The 18,443-nt window shown below is 38.6% G+C and overlaps 1 long non-coding RNA gene and 1 other non-coding gene across 3 annotated transcripts in view; both read right to left on the bottom strand.

The window, feature by feature from the left end:
- LOC123615789 (uncharacterized) overlaps positions 1 to 18,443 on the bottom strand; it is a 160,442-nt gene that overhangs the window by 90,842 nt on the left and 51,157 nt on the right. The gene's annotated exons all lie outside the window — the stretch shown is intronic.
- On the bottom strand, positions 16,323 to 16,400 carry TRNAA-CGC (transfer RNA alanine (anticodon CGC)). The gene has a single exon. It is a non-coding gene; the product is annotated as a tRNA-Ala (tRNA).

Genomic DNA, 18,443 nt, shown 5'->3' with positions numbered 1-18,443 from the left:
CTACTATTTAGGGTGTTCTGTCCTTATTTTGTGTCTTATCACTTGTCAAAACTTGAAAGCGGTCGTAACATATCCTAAAACTATGGCACTGTTTCACGCTCTTCCTGTTTTCTCTAGAAGTTTCCGCTCTTTATATGTTAATACCATGTTATTTGCTGCTTAGATTTTGATTCTGTTATATCTTCAGTGTGGACAGTAGCTTTTATCTTTCTTCTATTTACTGGTTTTGTCTTGGAATTATATCTCAGTGGATATTCATAGTCTCACTCCTAATAAATAATAGATTTTGTTTGCTGAATATACCTTTGCCCATTCTTCTATTGTTTACTTTTTCTGCTATTTTGTTTGGGGTTATCTCTTGTGTATGGTGCATATTTAGATATTTTGGACTGGCCAACTTTTCATCTTTGTGTTTTAATAGTGAGTTTAACCTTTTTATTTTTTTTGTTTATGGTTGTATATGAAATATTCAGACATATGAGCATCACTGTGTTTCATACTCTGTTTATTTCCTCCTTTCTTTCTGTTTCTTTTCCACTTGTCTTTCTCTATACAGATATTTTGTTTGCTTAGTTTCTGTAGTGATTTAGAAGCCACCCTTGTTTTTATATTTCTACCAATTATTTAAAAATTAACATTTAAAAGTGTACTATAATACATACATTTAAATTTTTCTACATCAGTGCAGAAAGGTCATCCATTGACTTCCTTCCTCCTATGAAAGATGAGAAACTTAGCTCTACTTCTTCTCCTCCTGCCATCAACCACACCCCACTGCCTAGTTTTAATAAAAGAAAATCTGGATTCTTAGGTCCAGTTTGATATTAACGCATGTCCTTAATTTACTTTTTATACACACATGAATTCTTACAGCTGTTGATTAAATGAAACAATGTTCAAATAGTTTCGATGCTTACTGGCTGACATTTTATACCGCAACTTCCTCATTTTTGTGATCTCTATTTTAATTAACCTCTTGTTCAACTGGTGAATTTATTTTTTTTTTTTTCAGAAGTGAATGTTGGCAGCATGTTTTCTGAGAGCTTGCATACGAGAAAAGAACTTTTGGTTGCCAAAGCACGTGACCGATGATCTGGCTGAGTACAGGATTTTTTAGTGGCAACATTTTCCCTCAGAAAATCTATTCCTCCATTTTTCTGCAGGCATTTAGTGGCAGAGGGTTAATTCTTATGTCCTGATGGCTTTTTATTTTGATCTTTTAAAAATATTAGGTCAGAGATCCAGTTGTCCCTGGGGAAAAAGTGAGGTTATCAGATCCCTGCATCAGTCATGTAGGGCCTCTGCCTCTCTGCCAATTCTGCCCTGTTGTCTTTGCCTATAAAAGAAGCCAGCCCTGACAGGATATGACTCACCATTTGCCCAGTGGCCCACACCAGAGAGAAGGCATGGCAACACTGGAGTCCACCGATGTCAGGAGCCAGCCGCCACGCCGGCAACACTCTGCTTGATTTGAACTGTCCATGCCAAGAGCTAATGCCGCGGTCCTCTAATTCTACTGATAGAACCCAAAACTGTATGCTTGAAAAGGAGAAAAACAATTCAAGTGTAACGCTACAAGTCTGCTTCACCTCCATCATTCACCTCCTGATTCAGGTAGTAAAAATTATTTTACTTCCTATCCTCATCTTCCCATATTCCTGTATATTTCTGAATCCAACCTTTGCTCTTCATAAGACAAGATGTATGGCCCAGCCTCTTAAGTCTTGGCACCACCAACACAAAACAGAAACTCCTTGGGGTAAAAGTAGATGGTGTATATCCAATGGAATACATACCGAATGGCCCTGCTTTGACTCTTACTGAACTGCACTTGGTTTCCTGTGCCATTGGCCTTTGTGAAGGGTGTTATAGGAAATCATCTGATGCAAGTGTCTTCACAGTAAGATAGTGGTGAAATGGCATTAATTACTTTGCACAGTAAAGCTGTTGTCTGTAAAGTTAGCCTCAACCCAGGCTTTAAAGCATAACCTACACCTAAGCAGGGACGTGTTTAACCTTGTTCTCGTGGTCTCTCCTAATCTGTAGAATCAGACAATTGTCCTGGAGCTCAGTTTCAGTGACTAGGACTAGTTCTGTCCTGGTAAGGCTCTATCTTCTCTAGCAGGTCTTTGTGCTATCTTGTCTTTATCGGTCCACCTAACTACAGACCATGACAGGATGAGATCTACATGGTGCTGCTGGACGTCTCCCTACACAGCAGTTCTCAGCCTACCATTTTCCATGTGACTCTTGGCCATTGACCTCACCTTTCATCAGTGTTTTCTCATTTCCTTCCAGTTGCGCACTTCAGAGTCTTTCCAAAAAAACTCAGCCATACCTCACTGGGCCTATGTGGGCCTAAGAACCTACATTCCAAAATTCAGTCTGTCCTACCATCCACCAAGCCCCCAGTTCTAACTTAATACTCCTTTTTCCTCAGAACTAAGGCAATTCTCAAGGCTTTATCTGGAATTGTCTATGGGTGACTAAAGGCTTCTGTGAAAGCAATAAATATTTGCACAGTAGCTTACTAAATATGCCATGATGTATAAGTGGGGGTGCCTAGGGTGCATTCCTCAACATCTGATACTGAAATCCAGTTCATTCAGATTAAGATGGTGCCTACTCCACACCACATAATTTTACTTCTTTTTCCCATGTAAGTAATCCAAGTGTACTTTGGTGTGTTTTTCATTTTTTGTCTAATCATCTTCACAAGGGGAACCCTGAATGCTTGGTTATTCCTCCACCACTAAGTATCACAAAGGAGAGAGAAACACACAAGTATCTCCATCAGTTTTGCGGGCATCTAAGTAAACCTTAACAGTATTTCGTCAAGGCTTTCCAATAAGTAGAAATTCATTATTAATATATTGGCAATTTTTATTCTGTTTAAGTCAAGGAAGAGCTACAAAAGCCAGCGGAATAAAATTTTTCAGAAATTCTGTCTGAATAATCTCTTTCGAAAGTGTGGATTAAGAATTTCTAGCTTGAATCTGTTAAAAGAACAAAAGAATCTAGACCTTTTAACAGACAAGTGTTTTGTTTCCGTGATGCTTATTTTATTTCCTTGAGTCTTCACGTGGGTTGTTTGACCTTTTCTGATGACTTTCACACACTTACTTCAATTTGTCAGTGAGACTTCATTGCGCGCCTGTTGCAGCCATATCTTTTCCCCAGCATTTCACGTGTGCTGCTTCGCTCCAGCTCACATCACACCTCCAAGACAAGGTCATCATCACCGTTTCACAGATGAGAAAACTGAGCCCAGACAGCTCCTGACTGCATCTCACTCTCACAGGGACTTAAAAGATAAGCATTCTGAATGCACAGGGAAAAGATCCAATCATTAATATGAAAATGTTGACCTACCACATAGTGATGCTATGAAAGAATGTATGTGTGTTGTGCTTTACTTAAACAAATACCACTGTATGGCACTGTCTATTTTTAAATATATATTCATGATTAACAAATATCAACTTATTTAATCCTCAGAACAACATGATGAGATAAATACTATTATTGTCTCCATTTCACAGATGAGAAAACTGAGGCACAGAGAAAGTATAATGTGTTTAAGATAACTTACTAGGTGAAGAAGCAAAATTTCAGATCCCAGCAGTCAGGCTTCAGTGTCCATGCTCATCACCGTCATGTTAAAAAGGAAAGTTAAGGCCACATAGGAAAGTCTGTACAGAGCAATAGCCAGCAGTGTGATACTTTTCCATAATGCTTTCCACAGATTTGAGATGTTTGATTTTTGCATATAACTCATCTCATGGAGAACAGCCATGCCTTATGCATCTTTGTTCAGGTTTTTAGAAAGTAAAAAGTGTAAATCAATGGCAAGAGACATTAAGATGAATGTTCTCGGACTTTCTCCTTTGGGAAGGACATTTTCTAAGAATGCATTATTCATTTGGGGGATTATAACATCAGAGTGAAACAGAGTCACAGAATTATTAAATTTGAAATACAAAGTGTAAAAAAAAAGAACCAAACACTATCCAGAAGTATGTTTCTGCAGAAAAATTTTAATTCACCCTGACTTCAAACCTGAAGTGCATACACCTTCAGCATTAACGAAGAGTTGTTTTCTTCTAAATAAGTAAAATCAGCTCCATTTCAAGGGATGGGCTATTAAAGGTGACACCAGAAAACGTATTTTTAAATTTGTTCTGTTCATTTTTCCTACATTTTTGTAACTCCCTGCTTGTCCTTGGGAATGTGTTTCTTTAAACACTTTTTCGGTCGGCGTCTGCCCCCTGTGGTGAGCTGAGGAGGCAGCAGTCTTGTGCATATTTCAGTGCAGGTTACAGGATGTGTGCTATTGAGGACCCCAGGACTCCAGCATGCAATCAGCACTGTGGCTTTTTAAGGTGTGGCAGGCCAAGTGGAGGACTAGGGGAGGGGAATACAGCCCTCAGGATGTCCCGCATTTCTGAGGGAGCCAGAATATTGCAGGGCCTGACCATGACATGTTTCCTGGGCACTGACCTCCGCTGGGAAAATGCTGGTCCATGGGTTCATCACCAAGGATTGCAGACCATGCTACTTCCTTGTGTTTCGGGGAGACATTATGTATTTAATATTTTACTTTATTTACAAATAGTTTTTCAATTACCTAGTTAAAATGCAGAGTTATGCTATCAAGCAGAATAGTGTTTTTTTGTTTTTTTTTTTTGGTCCAAAATGTTCATCTTCAGTCAGTGTCTCTATTAAAACCTGTTGTTGATACACTGGATATATTTGTAAGCAGCATGGAGAGAATAAGAGGATAAAGGAAGTAATGAAGGAAGAATACATCAATGCTGACCCTGAATGAAGACATTTCACCCTTAATCAGTATTTGTAATTTTTTTTTTTTTTTATTGAGACAACTTCCTGGTTATGGTGGTAAGATATCATTGACTTCAACTCAGAAATGAGAATTAAAATACCTGATTTTAAGGACGTGTGACAGGAAGGAGCAGGCCAGCTCCCAGCCTTGGGATGCAGTGGAAGGCAATATACCCACTGGCACAGTCAGGAGTCCTGGATCCAATCCCAGGTCTCTTGCTCATCTGCTGCATGGCCTTAGGTAATTTGCTTAACCACTGTGTACAACTGTCATGGCCATGAAATAGAGCTGGTGGAGTTACTGCATGAGAAAACTTTGAGAAGTTTAAAATCAGGCGCAGAGGTAATAGATAAATGCCAGTGTGCTCCCAGGCTTGCTTATAATATGCTTGACATATGAAAGGAAATTTTTTTTCCTGGCAGATCCAGGATCCTTCATTCCTGGAGAAAACCAGCCTGGTAGTGGCCTGCTCTGCCTACAGGAAACATTTGAATCATTTCCTTTCCCATTCCACACCCACAAAATATTTTTGAGGGAAAAAAAAAAAAAAAACTTAGATGACTTGATTCTCTTAGGGGGAAAAAACCCATAGTTTATTATTTAATAACTGTTAATTCAAATGACATGGCATCTCTAGTAGATCAAGGTTTTAGGCTCCTTATGTGTAAAAGACCCAGCATGTGAGCCCACATAACACACAGCTGCTTGAATTGTTGATAGTCAACCATAGAACACATAGCATTTCCTACTTACTTATTTTAATCTTACTGCCTTTTAGAATCTGTAGATTTGGGGACTCCCTCTGGTGGTTAAATAAAATATCATTTTTATATTAGTAATGCTAAAGAAACAAACAAAAAGAAGTAAGGGTAATATCTACATAAAATTACTTCTTGTAGAGTATGAAAGTCCTTCGAAGATAAGACAGCCATCAGGGGATGGGGATGGGGATGGGGATGGGGATGGTGATGGTGATGGAGGATTCTACTCAGCTCTGACTCGGGTGGATTGCCACAATCCCAGCTAAAAACAATCTGGCAAAAACCAGCAGAGGAGGCAAAGCAAATTACAAATTTTTTAAATGCATAAAATTCACAGATGAACAAAATTCTCAATAGCAATATGCAAAATGACAAACCATTCTGGGGTTCACACACTGTACCAAAAATTCCAAAGCGTTTGCATATCAACAACCATAAAAATACTAATTATACTTTCATTGTTATAGCCAAAATGTCTTCCCTACAACTTTATGATTTTGTCCAATTTTTTCTGTCTGTTCACCCAGAGCAAAGCTATAATTGCTTTACTAGTGATGTCATCATTTGAAAGTCTGTTTGATAGGATTGATTTCTTTCCTAGTTCTCATAAAAGAACAGGATTTGTTCTTCAGCTCTTCCTTAGCCCCTTTCTCCTTCCCACTGATCAGTGATGGAGTGTTATCCTTGTTGTCAGTGTCCCTTAGAGAGTGGAGTGCTTACTGGATTATGGGGTCCTGGAGCTAAAAATTCTCTTCTGTTGAAGTTACAGGGAGCATCGAATCCCTGCCATTGTCAGGGTTCTTTATCATATATGGCTTCTTGACCAGCGACATAAATAGCACTAACCATGGTGACATGTGGGTGTTCAGGAAGTAGAGATGGCAGTGAGACGGTGGTTCTTATGTCTGGAAAATCTTCCAGGAATTTAAAGAACACCTCCTTCTCCCAATCACTCCAGTCTCACCAAATTCTCCCTGCTTATTTTTTCACATGGTGTCCTAAGGGACACCATAAAGACAGATACATTCGTCCCCTCCTCTTTTGTCCTCTATTGAAATGAATTCTTATTATTGTAATTTAAGAATTAAAAATCTTTTTCAGAGAGAAATGGTCTCAAATATGAAAAACTAAAATCATTTTTTCATGTTTATAAGAATGTGAGTATTCCTCCAAGTCACCAAAAGCTCTCATGTGAGGAAAACATATTTGCCCCTCACTGCTGAATCAGGATCTGTTTACATAGAATGTCTGTTTACACATCCATCTTTTTGTAACCCAGGCCATTTCTAGGGCAAACAGTAAAAGGGGAAGAAAGGACATCTGCTTCACCAGGTCACATTACGTTGGATTCCTCCCGCCTTCTGGAGGAATCCACTGAGCTATTAAATGAACAATATGAGAAAAATCTTAAGAGCTATTCATAAATTTAAGAGATAAACTGAGACGGAGAACCACCCCTGAGATGGAAAGTTGGCAAATGTTTAAGGGGGAAGCCACAGACAGCAAGGACCACCCTCTAAGTGGATATTTTCATCCCTTCTCTCAGCCTCTGCCCATAATGCTACCTTTCCAAGTATGACGCCCAGGACACTTGTAGAGCAATGCTCCGAGGGAGAAAAAATACATTTACAATCAAGTGAGCTATGGAATGTTTCATATTATATGACTGGGATGATGAAGAAGAAAAAGATGAGGAGGAGGGGGAGACGGGAGAATAAATGTTCAGAATCTGAAAAAGAGAGAATGATGAAAGGGAAGAAAGAGGCTTGGGGCTAGGAGAATTCTGGAACACCCCACTCCCTACATGTGTACATGGGTGAAGTGGGTGGACACAGGATGCACCATGACCACAGTGTGAAAGCATGGTGGTCCCCATGGTCAACACCAGCCCGTAAACCCTGCATGGAACTGGTATTCCACATGGCACACTCTGGGGAAAGCTTCACAATAGAATTCAGATAGATGTCATAGCTGAGGGTATATATATATATATATATGAAGATTTCCCCATGTTCTACTATCTGGGTTCTTGTGCCCAATTTATAATTCTTACATCCCCTTGAAACTGCCTATGGATAGAAGTCATTATATCTCAACCCTGGCTGCATATTGTAATCACTGGAGGAGCTTTGAAAAATATCTGGGTCTCACACCCAATGACTCTGATAATGTTTGAAGGTGAGGCCCAAACACTAATATATTTAGAAGGACCCAGATAGTCAAGTTGCAAGTTCAACATAAAGAGTCAAAGGACACCCCCTTTACTCTTGATTACAGCTCCCTGGTTTTCTTCCCACCCTTTTTCCAATTCTTGCCCAATGTCTTTGCTGAGGAAATGTCATCATTTCCTTCCTTCACTACGAGCTGGTTCAACGGGGCAAGAGAAATGGTGACGAAAGAAGTAAAAGCAAGGAGAGACGGGAAGGACCCAGCTGCTTCTGGACTAGTCTCCTCCCCACACTGCCATGACTAAGCCCTCAGATGGCTCCTCCCATGACCCCCACATGCAGCTTCAGTTTCTTGGTAAGTCCTGAGGGGAAGCAGAGTAAGGCATCTCAGTGATGTGTTTCTTAACCCTGAAATCTCCTGGGGAGAGCCCAATGTACACGGATACAGCCTCTGCCTTTCCATTTGATCAGGTCTTCTCTTCCGGACACTTTCCCATAGGGCCCCACCGTGACTTCTGGATGGAGGGACTGTGGGTTAAATAGGGACGCCAAGAAGCATTTGCCAGGGTCCAGCCTGGAGACTGATCTCCCCAAGCATAAAACCCAATTGTCTCTTGAAATGCTAATTACCACTCCCAGTCTGCCTGTTCCTCTACCCAATTTTCTTGGTTTCCCTCTAGGGCTTGAAGCCTTTCCTGGACTCTCGGTCATGTGGCTGAGTCCTGGGACCAAATGTCATTCTTTCCAGGCCCTTCCTTTGTACGCCTAAACCAACGTCACTAGGAGAGACACATGCTACCTGGGCTCAAACTTTCTATCCAAGAAGTGAATCACACCTGACCCGCCCCATGCAAATGACCACAGAGCTCAGGATGCACCCCTTTACAGTCAGAAATGAGATAGATTCATCACCATCTGACTGTCCCCCCCTGAGCCAGCCCCAGCAGCAAGGTCAGTGTCCCGGAGCCTGGGTCTGGCTCACACCGCAGCTCCCAGCATAGCCTCAGCAAGCCTAATGCCTGTTAGGATACTTGCATCCAAGCATGGAACTGTAAACACTCTACCCTGAAAACATTGAGTGCAAGTGTGAGAAAAACATTCTGTAAACTGTAAAACCCCACGTGCATTATGTATTAACAGCAATTAGCTTTGCATTTTCATTAATACATTAGTAACGTCAGATACATTGTGTATTAAATAGGATCTGTGAATCTTCCTGAGATGCTGAATACCATGACAAAGGCCATTTCTAGGAACAAAGTACTTTGACTTCTAAAGTGTCCATTGGCATATTTGGCTCCCCAAATGTCTAGCTAAACTACAAAATCAGTAGCCCTTGGTAGACATAGGTAAACCATGCTTTGTTGGCAACATGTTTTCCAAAGGGCATCTTGAATAACAAGACACTGAAATCTTTTTTACATTTTTACAGTATCTAAAAGAATATATAGCAATCAAGATAAATGAGGGGTAATTCAGCGTGGAGAACTGGCAAATAAAAATCTACCTGGCTTCATGTCTCTGATGCTGTCTGCAGAAGAGTGTGCGCTAATGAAATCTGCCCCAAAGGGATTGTGCCATGCCACAATTTTATATACTGTAGTTCTTTTTTTTAAAATTGAAGTATAGTCTATTTACAATGTTGTGTTAGTCTCTTGTGTACAACATAGTGATTCACTTACACACACACACATATATTCTTTTTCATTTCTTTTTCATTATAGGTTACTACAAGATATTGAATATAAATGCTATAAATTCTGTGCTATAGAGTAGGACCTTGTTGTTTATCTATTTTATATATAGTAGTTAATATCTGCAAATCTCAAACTCCCAATTTATCCATTCCCCCCATTCTCTCTGGTAACCATAAGTTTGTTTTCTATGTCTGAGTCTGTTTCTGTTTTATAAATAAGTTCATTTATGTCATTTTTAAGATTCCGCATGTAAGTGATATCATATAGTATTTGTCTTTCTCTGTCTGACTTAATCTCTAGGTCCATTCATGTTGCTGGAAATGGCATTATTTCATTCTTTTTTATGGCTGAGTAATATTCCATTTCATTCCATCACATATTCTTTATCCATTCATCTGTCAGTGGACATTTAGGTTGTTTCCATGTCTTGGCTATTGTAAATAGCGCTACTATGAACATTGTGGTGCGTGATTCTTTTTGAATTAGTTTCCTCCAAATATATGTCCAGGAGTGGGATTGCTGGATCATATGCTAAGTCTATTTTTAGTTTTTAAGGACTCTCCATACTGTTTTCCATAGTGGCCACACCAAGTTACATTCCCACCAACAGTGCAGGAGGGTTCCCTTTTCTCTACACCCTCTCCAGACAATGCGCTTGTTCTCAATGCTACAGGCCTTTAGGTTAGTATAAAAGCAGAACCAGTCTGCCAAATCTGCTGCATTGCAACCAAGTAGAAAAGTTGCTATGTCCTTTTCCTTTAAATGCCAAGGCTGGCATCTTCTCAACATCTGTTTTCCAGTAAGATTTGATTTCATCTGCTTTAAACGTTAGTTCCTGGCAGCTTATAACTCATCTTCTATATGAAATCCTTTAGCCCAAAAAGAAAAACCTAGGGTGGCAAAGGGATGTCATGGTTTCTTGTAACATCATCTTGTACACATAAAAATTCTCCTTAAAGTATTCATATTTCACCGGCAGCAAAATTGTGGTAGCCAAGCAGGTGACTTCATCCCATATTGCTCGCAAGAATATTTGTACAAGCTTCGGACTTTGTCTCAAATCACACTTCTGTCAAGAGCTATTAAATTCAGTCATTATCATGTGATTCATTCTCTACTATCCAGCCTCATGTGATTAAATCCATGTCTCAGCAACATTTCAAGTCACTGAATCATGCACTTTGAGAAGTGTTCTTAATTTACCAAAATGATGTTCATTGTTCCAAGGCACAGGGTCTTCTGCTTCTGTTTGCAGTCCTTATGTGGTACCCCACATGCCAGGTGACAATGACAGGGACAATCCATCCCCAGGGCAATTCCCAAAAGATTAGCTGGAACTCTTCCCCTTTCTCTCCCACTTAAGAAACCAAAGAATGATGATGACGACGTTATTATAAGGACAACGTGAAACACACTATGTTTTGTCTTTAAAAAGAAAATTATACAGTGTCACAAACTTGGAACTATTAGGAGCTTGCGACATATTTCACAATGAAGCACAGCGTGTCAGTGTATACATCAGCGTATTTGAAAAGTGTTGGTGCATAAGTTTCATTGACGGGTAGTGGGATTTTTTACAGCACTTTGCATGCATTTGTTTCATTCCATTTTCACAATATTCCTGTAAAGTGGGAGATGAACACATTATTTCCCTCATATTAAAAGTTCCATATATATATGTGTGTGTGTGTGTGTGTATACATATACACACATGCATGAGTCAAATAAGCAGTTATGTGTTGCACATCAGGAAATTTAAGCATTTGCTGTATGAATAGCAGGAAGGAGAAAGCAGAGAGGGAGGAGGAGTTAAATGTGTCTAACGATTAAGCTTGCGAGACTCACACGCGAAAGACTTTTGCTTTATTCTCAAGTCTTCACCTATAATTAGGAAATGATGTTGTTATACCAGAATTTTATAGAATCTGTTCTACAAATTTATTTTTTCTCTGTGATGCTTTATAGGAAAAAAAAAAGGTACTTAATTCAAATAAGTTCTGAGAAACACTGCATATTCTGTCTTATACGCTCACAGTGATGCTCTTTTGCATATTACAGTACTGAAAGTCCTTCAGTAACGAATCATGTTTAATTTTGTTTCACTTGTGTTATTAGCATTTATCTGACCATGAAAAACCTTTTCTCCTGTAACTTCTATTAATATGCTGTGGAACAGGGTTCGCAAGAACATTCTTTGAGAACTGCTGCATAAGAAGTTTATTGTCTCATGGTGCAAATAATCAAGTGCCTTCTAGATGTTTTATTTACTCATTTTTATTTGAAAGAAAAAAAAGCATGGACAATGTCTGATGAGAAGCCCTTACAAAGACCTCCTCTTGGAAGCTGACAGATATAACCAAAAGGCAATGAAGACGGGAAAGAGAATGTTTATCAGCCCTGAAACTAGTAAATACTGCCAATGATACTGTTTCACAAATCTTTGGCAGGAATTACTACCAAATACAGTAAATTTTAATCAGTGTGAAGAAAAGCATTAAAGGTTGATGAGCAACTTCCCTTCCTGAAAATGTGCAGTTTCCAGAGAAGTCACTAACGCAAATTCTGTCAATTCTCACTACTAGGGAGTAAACGGAGAGCAGGACCGGAAGCAGAGGAGGTCTCGCAAGAAACGGCTTTCTGCCCTGGACTGTCCCTGCCCCCAGGCTAAGCAAATGCAGAAAAATGAGCCACCACTCCTGGGCACACGGTTGTTATCTATTTAATGACACCAGTCTCCTTAACGGTCACCCGTTTCTCCAACCTGCCAGCGGGGAAGGGATTCCCACCATTAGAGACTCCAGAAGCGAGGGTGAGCGATTTTGACAGATGGAAATATGGTCGTGCCAAGAAACAGGGGGAAGAATGTGGCCTCACCAAACTAAAAGCCCTTAGGCCCTGTAGCTTTTCTCCAACCTGACTTCTCACCTCTGTCTTAGATTTTTGGGCTGCTATAAGCAAATACCAAGGCTGAGTGGCTGATACAACAGACATTTATTTTCTTGCAGTCTGGAAACTGGAAATCCAAGATCCAGGTGCTGGCAGAGTGGGTGTCACAAATGTTCCCTTCCTGCCTCACAGACGCCACCTTCTCACTGTGCACTCATATGGCCTTTCCTGGGGGTGAATGCTCTCTCCTCCTCTCCTCGTAAGGGTGCTCGTTGCATCACTAGGGTCCCACCCTCATGACCACATGGAAACCTAACCACCTCCCCCCAAATCCGCCTCTGTTTTAAACACCACCACGTTGGGAGTTCAACATATGCATTTTGAAGGAACACAAGTATTCAGTCCGTAACACCTGCCTGGTTTGTAGGTAAGCAATACAGAATCAAGGAGGTACCCCCTTCATACTCTCGGTGCAGAACATACACAAAATCCACCCCCCAAGCCCTCACCACCAATCCACACACACTGGAACTCACGCAATATACTAGAAGTGAAAGCTGGTGACTTTTCCTCATCACAAATCTTAAGGAAAGAACACAGCACACCTCTGGTCTGCCAAGGGAATCAAAACAGTCTAGTCAAGCATCTGGATCCAGCTGCCAATTTACAGGAAATGTGGAAGACAAAGAAATATGATGATCTGTGAAGAGTTTTCTAGGTCCAATTCGCCAGATTCTTCAAGATATTTATTATAATGGAAAGAAAGGCAAATAGAATGTGTAGATTAAAAAAAAAAACAAAAGTAATACAAAGTTTTAAAAGTGGCCATGCACTCCTGTGATAAAATCATAAAGAAAAGCAAGGAAGTGCTTATTATAAAATTTAGGGTAGGTAATTTAGGAGGGAGAAGAGCCATGATTAAGATCGGAAAATAATATAAACAAGTTCTGGGGATGTAATGAACAGGATAGTGATTATAGGTAATAATGCTGCATTATATAGTTGAAAGTTACTAAGAGAGTCGATTCTAAAAGTTCTCATCACAAGAATAAAAAAATTGTAACTAGGTGAGGTGACGGAAATTAACTAAACTTACTGTGGTAATCATTTTGCAATATATACAAATTCCAAATCACTATGTTGTACCCCTAAGACAAATACAATGTTATAGATCAGTTACAGCTCAATAAAAAATAAGATTCAAAAAACAACAAAAAAGGATATGGAAATGAAGGAGCTTCTGGGATGGCAGCTAAAGTTCTATTTCTTGACCTAAGTAACGGTCAAGATTATTCATTTTATTTCAGTAAGATAGATAAGTTCTTAAGATATATATTTCATATCTCCTATGGGTAATACTGAACTGTACGTTTAAAACTTGCTAAGATCTTCTGTTAAGTGCTCTTATCACAGACAACTAAATAAACTAATAATGATAAAGGAGGTAGAAAGAAACTTTGGGAGGTAATTGATACGTTTATGGTCTTGAAGTTTCCAAGCCTTGAAGTTTCGTGGGTGTCTATCTATCCCTAAACTCATGAATTTGTATGCAATAATTGTGCATATTCAGCTTTTCATGTGTCAATAATACCTTAATAAAATGGTTTTAAAAGGATTTTCACTTAATAAGCATTCATTAATCTCTACATTCTTTCTTTTTTTTTTGTTTTCTTTGTGTTTTATTTTACAATACAATAGTTTTAAAATATGGCAGAAAGCACAGGATGCAAAACATAGACTAGGCATATTCTTTGCTAAAAAGATTTACTCCAGGAAAGAGAAGAATTTCTAAAGAGAAACTATAGCTTTGAGAGAATTATAAATACATGAAATGATATAAACTCTTATCTACAGGTAATTCCCCTTGTTTTCAGGTTCCCAGAGAAGTTATTAAATTTATATAAAGTATTCAACCCTATGATTATAAGTTTGAAAATCTATTCAAAAGAAATTTTGAAGCAAATTTTCCCAAAACAAGTCAATAATAAAATAAAGCACTGACGAAGCTATTGTATAATATCCAAGAATGTGTTACAGGAGGATTCTTTCAGATTTCAAGGAAGAGTTTACTTCACTGAGTCCAGAGAAAGAAGGAAAGTTTCACTTTACTTTATGTAAAGTTAATTTAAGCCTGAAACAAAACCAGGCCAAAACAGCACTAATAAAACCACAGGCTCATATCAATACAAATTTAACAGCAGAAATTGTTAGTAAAATGTTAATATTTGCAATCTATTGCTGATTGAAAACCTACCATTATTTGCCCAACTGATGTTCTTTTCCAGTATGTATGAATGGTTTTAATACTAGAAGGCTTGTTAATATAATTTCTCTCAAAAAAGATGAAGGGAAAATACTCTGTAATCATAACAGGTACCAAAAAGTCATCAAACACCTGTTTTACATTTTTCTTAACTTTTTAATAAAGATCTTTAACATGATTAAAAAAAAAACTTCAGTAACAGCCAGAACTTTTTACTGTCAACACTACTAATATTGTCCGAGAAATGGCATATTGTTCTAAATATTGTTCTAGAAATAACAAAATAATTATTTTAAAATGTTTTCTAAGAATAGGATATATAAATAATTAAAAAGAGTCTTTACATAATAGGGGCTCAACATTTGTTAAATGATATTTATTTGCAGATAACAATTGTTTCTGCATGAAGGAAACAGAAATATTGACTAAAAGTAACTTAAAATAAGAGAGTTTTGCAAAAGCATCGTTATAAAATTAATATTTTTAAATATATCTTTCCTCTATCAGCAAATAACTACTTTAAAGAAAATAATACATTCTAATCACAATTGCAATTGTTATGCCTTCCAGACATCAAAATGTTACCAGTGAAAGATGGGATTACATCTTTTTTCCACTTCTTTTTTACTTTTCTATACTGCTTTTTAAAAATGTATTAATTTTATTGTCAAAAAACTAAAGATCTATTTTCTTTAAAAATTGAAAAATTAAATACATCAACAAATTTGATCTTTATATTTTAACAGTTGATACATTAAAAATGAGTCCTTAATAAAGACTCACTTTGTAGAATTATTTTTCAGTTCTAGAAGAGTTTTTAGAAGATGTCTAATTCACACTGTCATTTTCAAATTGGAAATTTAGGGCCTCTCGGTTTACAAGATTTGCTGGAGGTTTCTAGTCAATAACAAAGCCAGGATTAAAACCCAGGACTTCTAATTTTGAGTCCATATTTCCTTTGCTTTTACCTAATTTCTCTTATCCACTTCACTCTCTAATGTTATATTAAGAATAATGTATATGTGTAACTGAGACACTATGCTGTACAGGAGAAATTAACATAACATGTAAATTGAGTATACTTCAATTTAAAAAAAAGAATAAGACTTAGCTATTAAAGGTCTTCGTTTAATTTGATTTAGATTTTAGAGTGTTAATAAAACACTTCTTTCAACTCACACTGATACTTTGAGCTTGGAGTCAAAATTTATCAATGGAGATTTCAGGATTCAGTCTAGCCTGGCATCAAACATTCTTGCAAATTCTTTCCTTACCTGACACTGACCATGCTGCCACAGCCATGAGATATATATTTTCTGCTGTCCATAAAACTGAAAATGGTAAAATATGCCCCTTTCCAGTGCCTCCTCTGCCCCTTGCTCTCCTTTCTAGCCATCTAAGAACAGAAACACAAAGCTGACATATCCATTCACACAAATACATGTCCTCCTTGCCCGTTCATGAAACACTTTAAACAGAATTAAAGGTTTTGTAGCCAGATGCTAGATATTGTTTTATTAACAACGTGTTTATACTAATTTATAATCACGTTTCCATGGTTACAATCCACAAACCAGATGCAGAAACAGAAAAATCATTCTTTTAAATCTCTTTTCGGGTTTTTTTTGTTTGTTTTGGTTTGGGTTTTTTTTTTTTTTTTGGAGGGGAGGAGGTAATTAAGTTTATTTATTTATGTATTTATAATGAAGGTACTGGGGATTGAACCCAGGACTTTGTGCATGCGAAGCACACACTCTACCACTGAGCTATATACCCACCCCCATCTTTTTGTAAATCTGGTCTTAAATTATAGCTTAGCTAAACATTGCCACCACAGTCAACATTAATTATTAAGAAAATAGCAGAATAAGTTACAAGTTGCAAACAATTAGTGCCTGGGATGTACGTAAATCACAGAAGTGCGAGCAGTACAGTTTAGACAAGGAAAAGAAGCGTGCTTGCAGGTTTACTTATCAGGAAGCAGAGGCAGAAGAGGAGAGAGGCTAGGGGTCCAGCAAGTTTTGACCCCCCCTTAGAGTACCGAATTGCCGAGCGCCGTGATGGTGAGAAGGCCACCTCCCGCCCACCTGCACTTGTGCATTATGATTACCGAATCCACTCTCCTCCATGACTCTTCTCATAAATGTTTCCCTCCTTATCCCTCCAAATACCTCTCCTGTCATCACTCTCAGCTGATGGTTATGCTTCCTACTTTGCTGAAAAGATTGAAACAATCAGAAGACATCCTCACAGGCTCCCACCATCATATTTGCCCTTGGTAACTACCCTCCCCCACCCTGATTTCCTGTTTTTATAGATGAACTCCCTGCCTCCGTATCTAAGGCAACCCCTTAGTCAGGCACCAGGTCACAGCCAACCTAGCGATGGAAGTATACAGCTCCTCAAATCTCTCTTCTTCTCCCTGCATCATCAATTTCCCATTCTATACCAGATCATTTCCATCAGTGTTCAAGCTGTGTTCTTTCTTCCGTATTACTATTATTTTTCAAGAAAGGACGCACATTCCACTCTCTTGACATTCCTATCTGTTCCTTCAGATTCCATCCACCACTCTACCTCTTGTCCATGCCATCCTCTGTTTCTCTCCTTCTGACTTTGCCACTCCATTGAATCACATTCAGCTCAGGGTTTCCACTGTTCCCCATGTTCCTAAATCCCCTGGTCAACTCTCAGGTTTCATCTTATTTGATCCACTTGGCTTTCAAAACACACTTCTTATTTTCCTCCCCTCTTCCTGGTTATTCCTACTCTGTTTCCTTTACAATCCTTCCTCTTCTCCCAGACTTTTCAGTGCTTACAAGCCTCACACTCAGTCCTTAAACCACACTGCCTTGGTGATTTTATCCTGATCCATGGCTTTCAATATTCCCCTGTCATGGACAACACTCAAATTTATTTGTGCAGCTCACAATTCTCCCCTGAACCACATATTCATAAATCTCAGGTTCTAACTAAGGTGACACTTACAACTTAGAGTAATACATCCAAAAACAGAGCTTCTCTCCTCTCCCAAATTCCATCTTCCTTCCCTCTCTCTTCCCATCTCAGTTAATGGGATTATCACCCATTCAGGTACTCAGATCAAAAACCTTAAACTCATCTTGATTCCTCGCTTTTCTTCACACCCCTTCATCCTGTCTGTTAACAAACTCTAATGACTCAACCTTTAAATTATATATAGGACCTAACCTCCCCCTAATATCACTATTGTCACCCGAGACTGTCACTAACTTCTTGCACCTGGCTTATTATAACATCCTCCAAACTGGTTTTCCTGCTTTCATCCACAACCCAGTCCAGTCTGTTTCTCAACAAGGCAGTTAGATTATCATTTTAAAATGCAAATCATATCATATCACTCTTCTGCTTAACACCTTACATATAAAATAAATATCCCTCCACTTTAGAGCAAAACCCAATTCTTAATATTGCCTACAAAGCCCTACACATCTGGCCCCACCACTGCCTCTCTGATCTCCTGATTGCTTCCTCTTGGTCCTCCTGCTTCAGCTACAATGGATTCGCTGCTGCTCCTAAAAGAAATGAGACCTTTTACCTCAGGGCCTTTGTACTTGCTGTTCTCACAGCCTACATGTGCAATCTGTTAACATACCCTGATAACTCCACCTCCAAATTAACTCTTCCTAACACAAAAACATTCTCACATTTCCCCTCAAATATCTGTAGGGCTTGCTCTGCTCAGAATTAGGCCCAATCTCTTTGCAACACCCTAGCCCTCTGGGTATTCCCAAACCCTCTTATTTTGCTTTATTTTTTTCATTGTACTTACAATGCTTTTACATA

Source organism: Camelus bactrianus, chromosome 29, assembly GCF_048773025.1.
Source record: "Camelus bactrianus isolate YW-2024 breed Bactrian camel chromosome 29, ASM4877302v1, whole genome shotgun sequence".
Taxonomy (NCBI): Eukaryota; Metazoa; Chordata; class Mammalia; order Artiodactyla; family Camelidae; genus Camelus; species Camelus bactrianus.
Note: the sequence above shows the minus strand (reverse complement) of the source record. Positions and strands in the feature narration are given on the sequence as shown.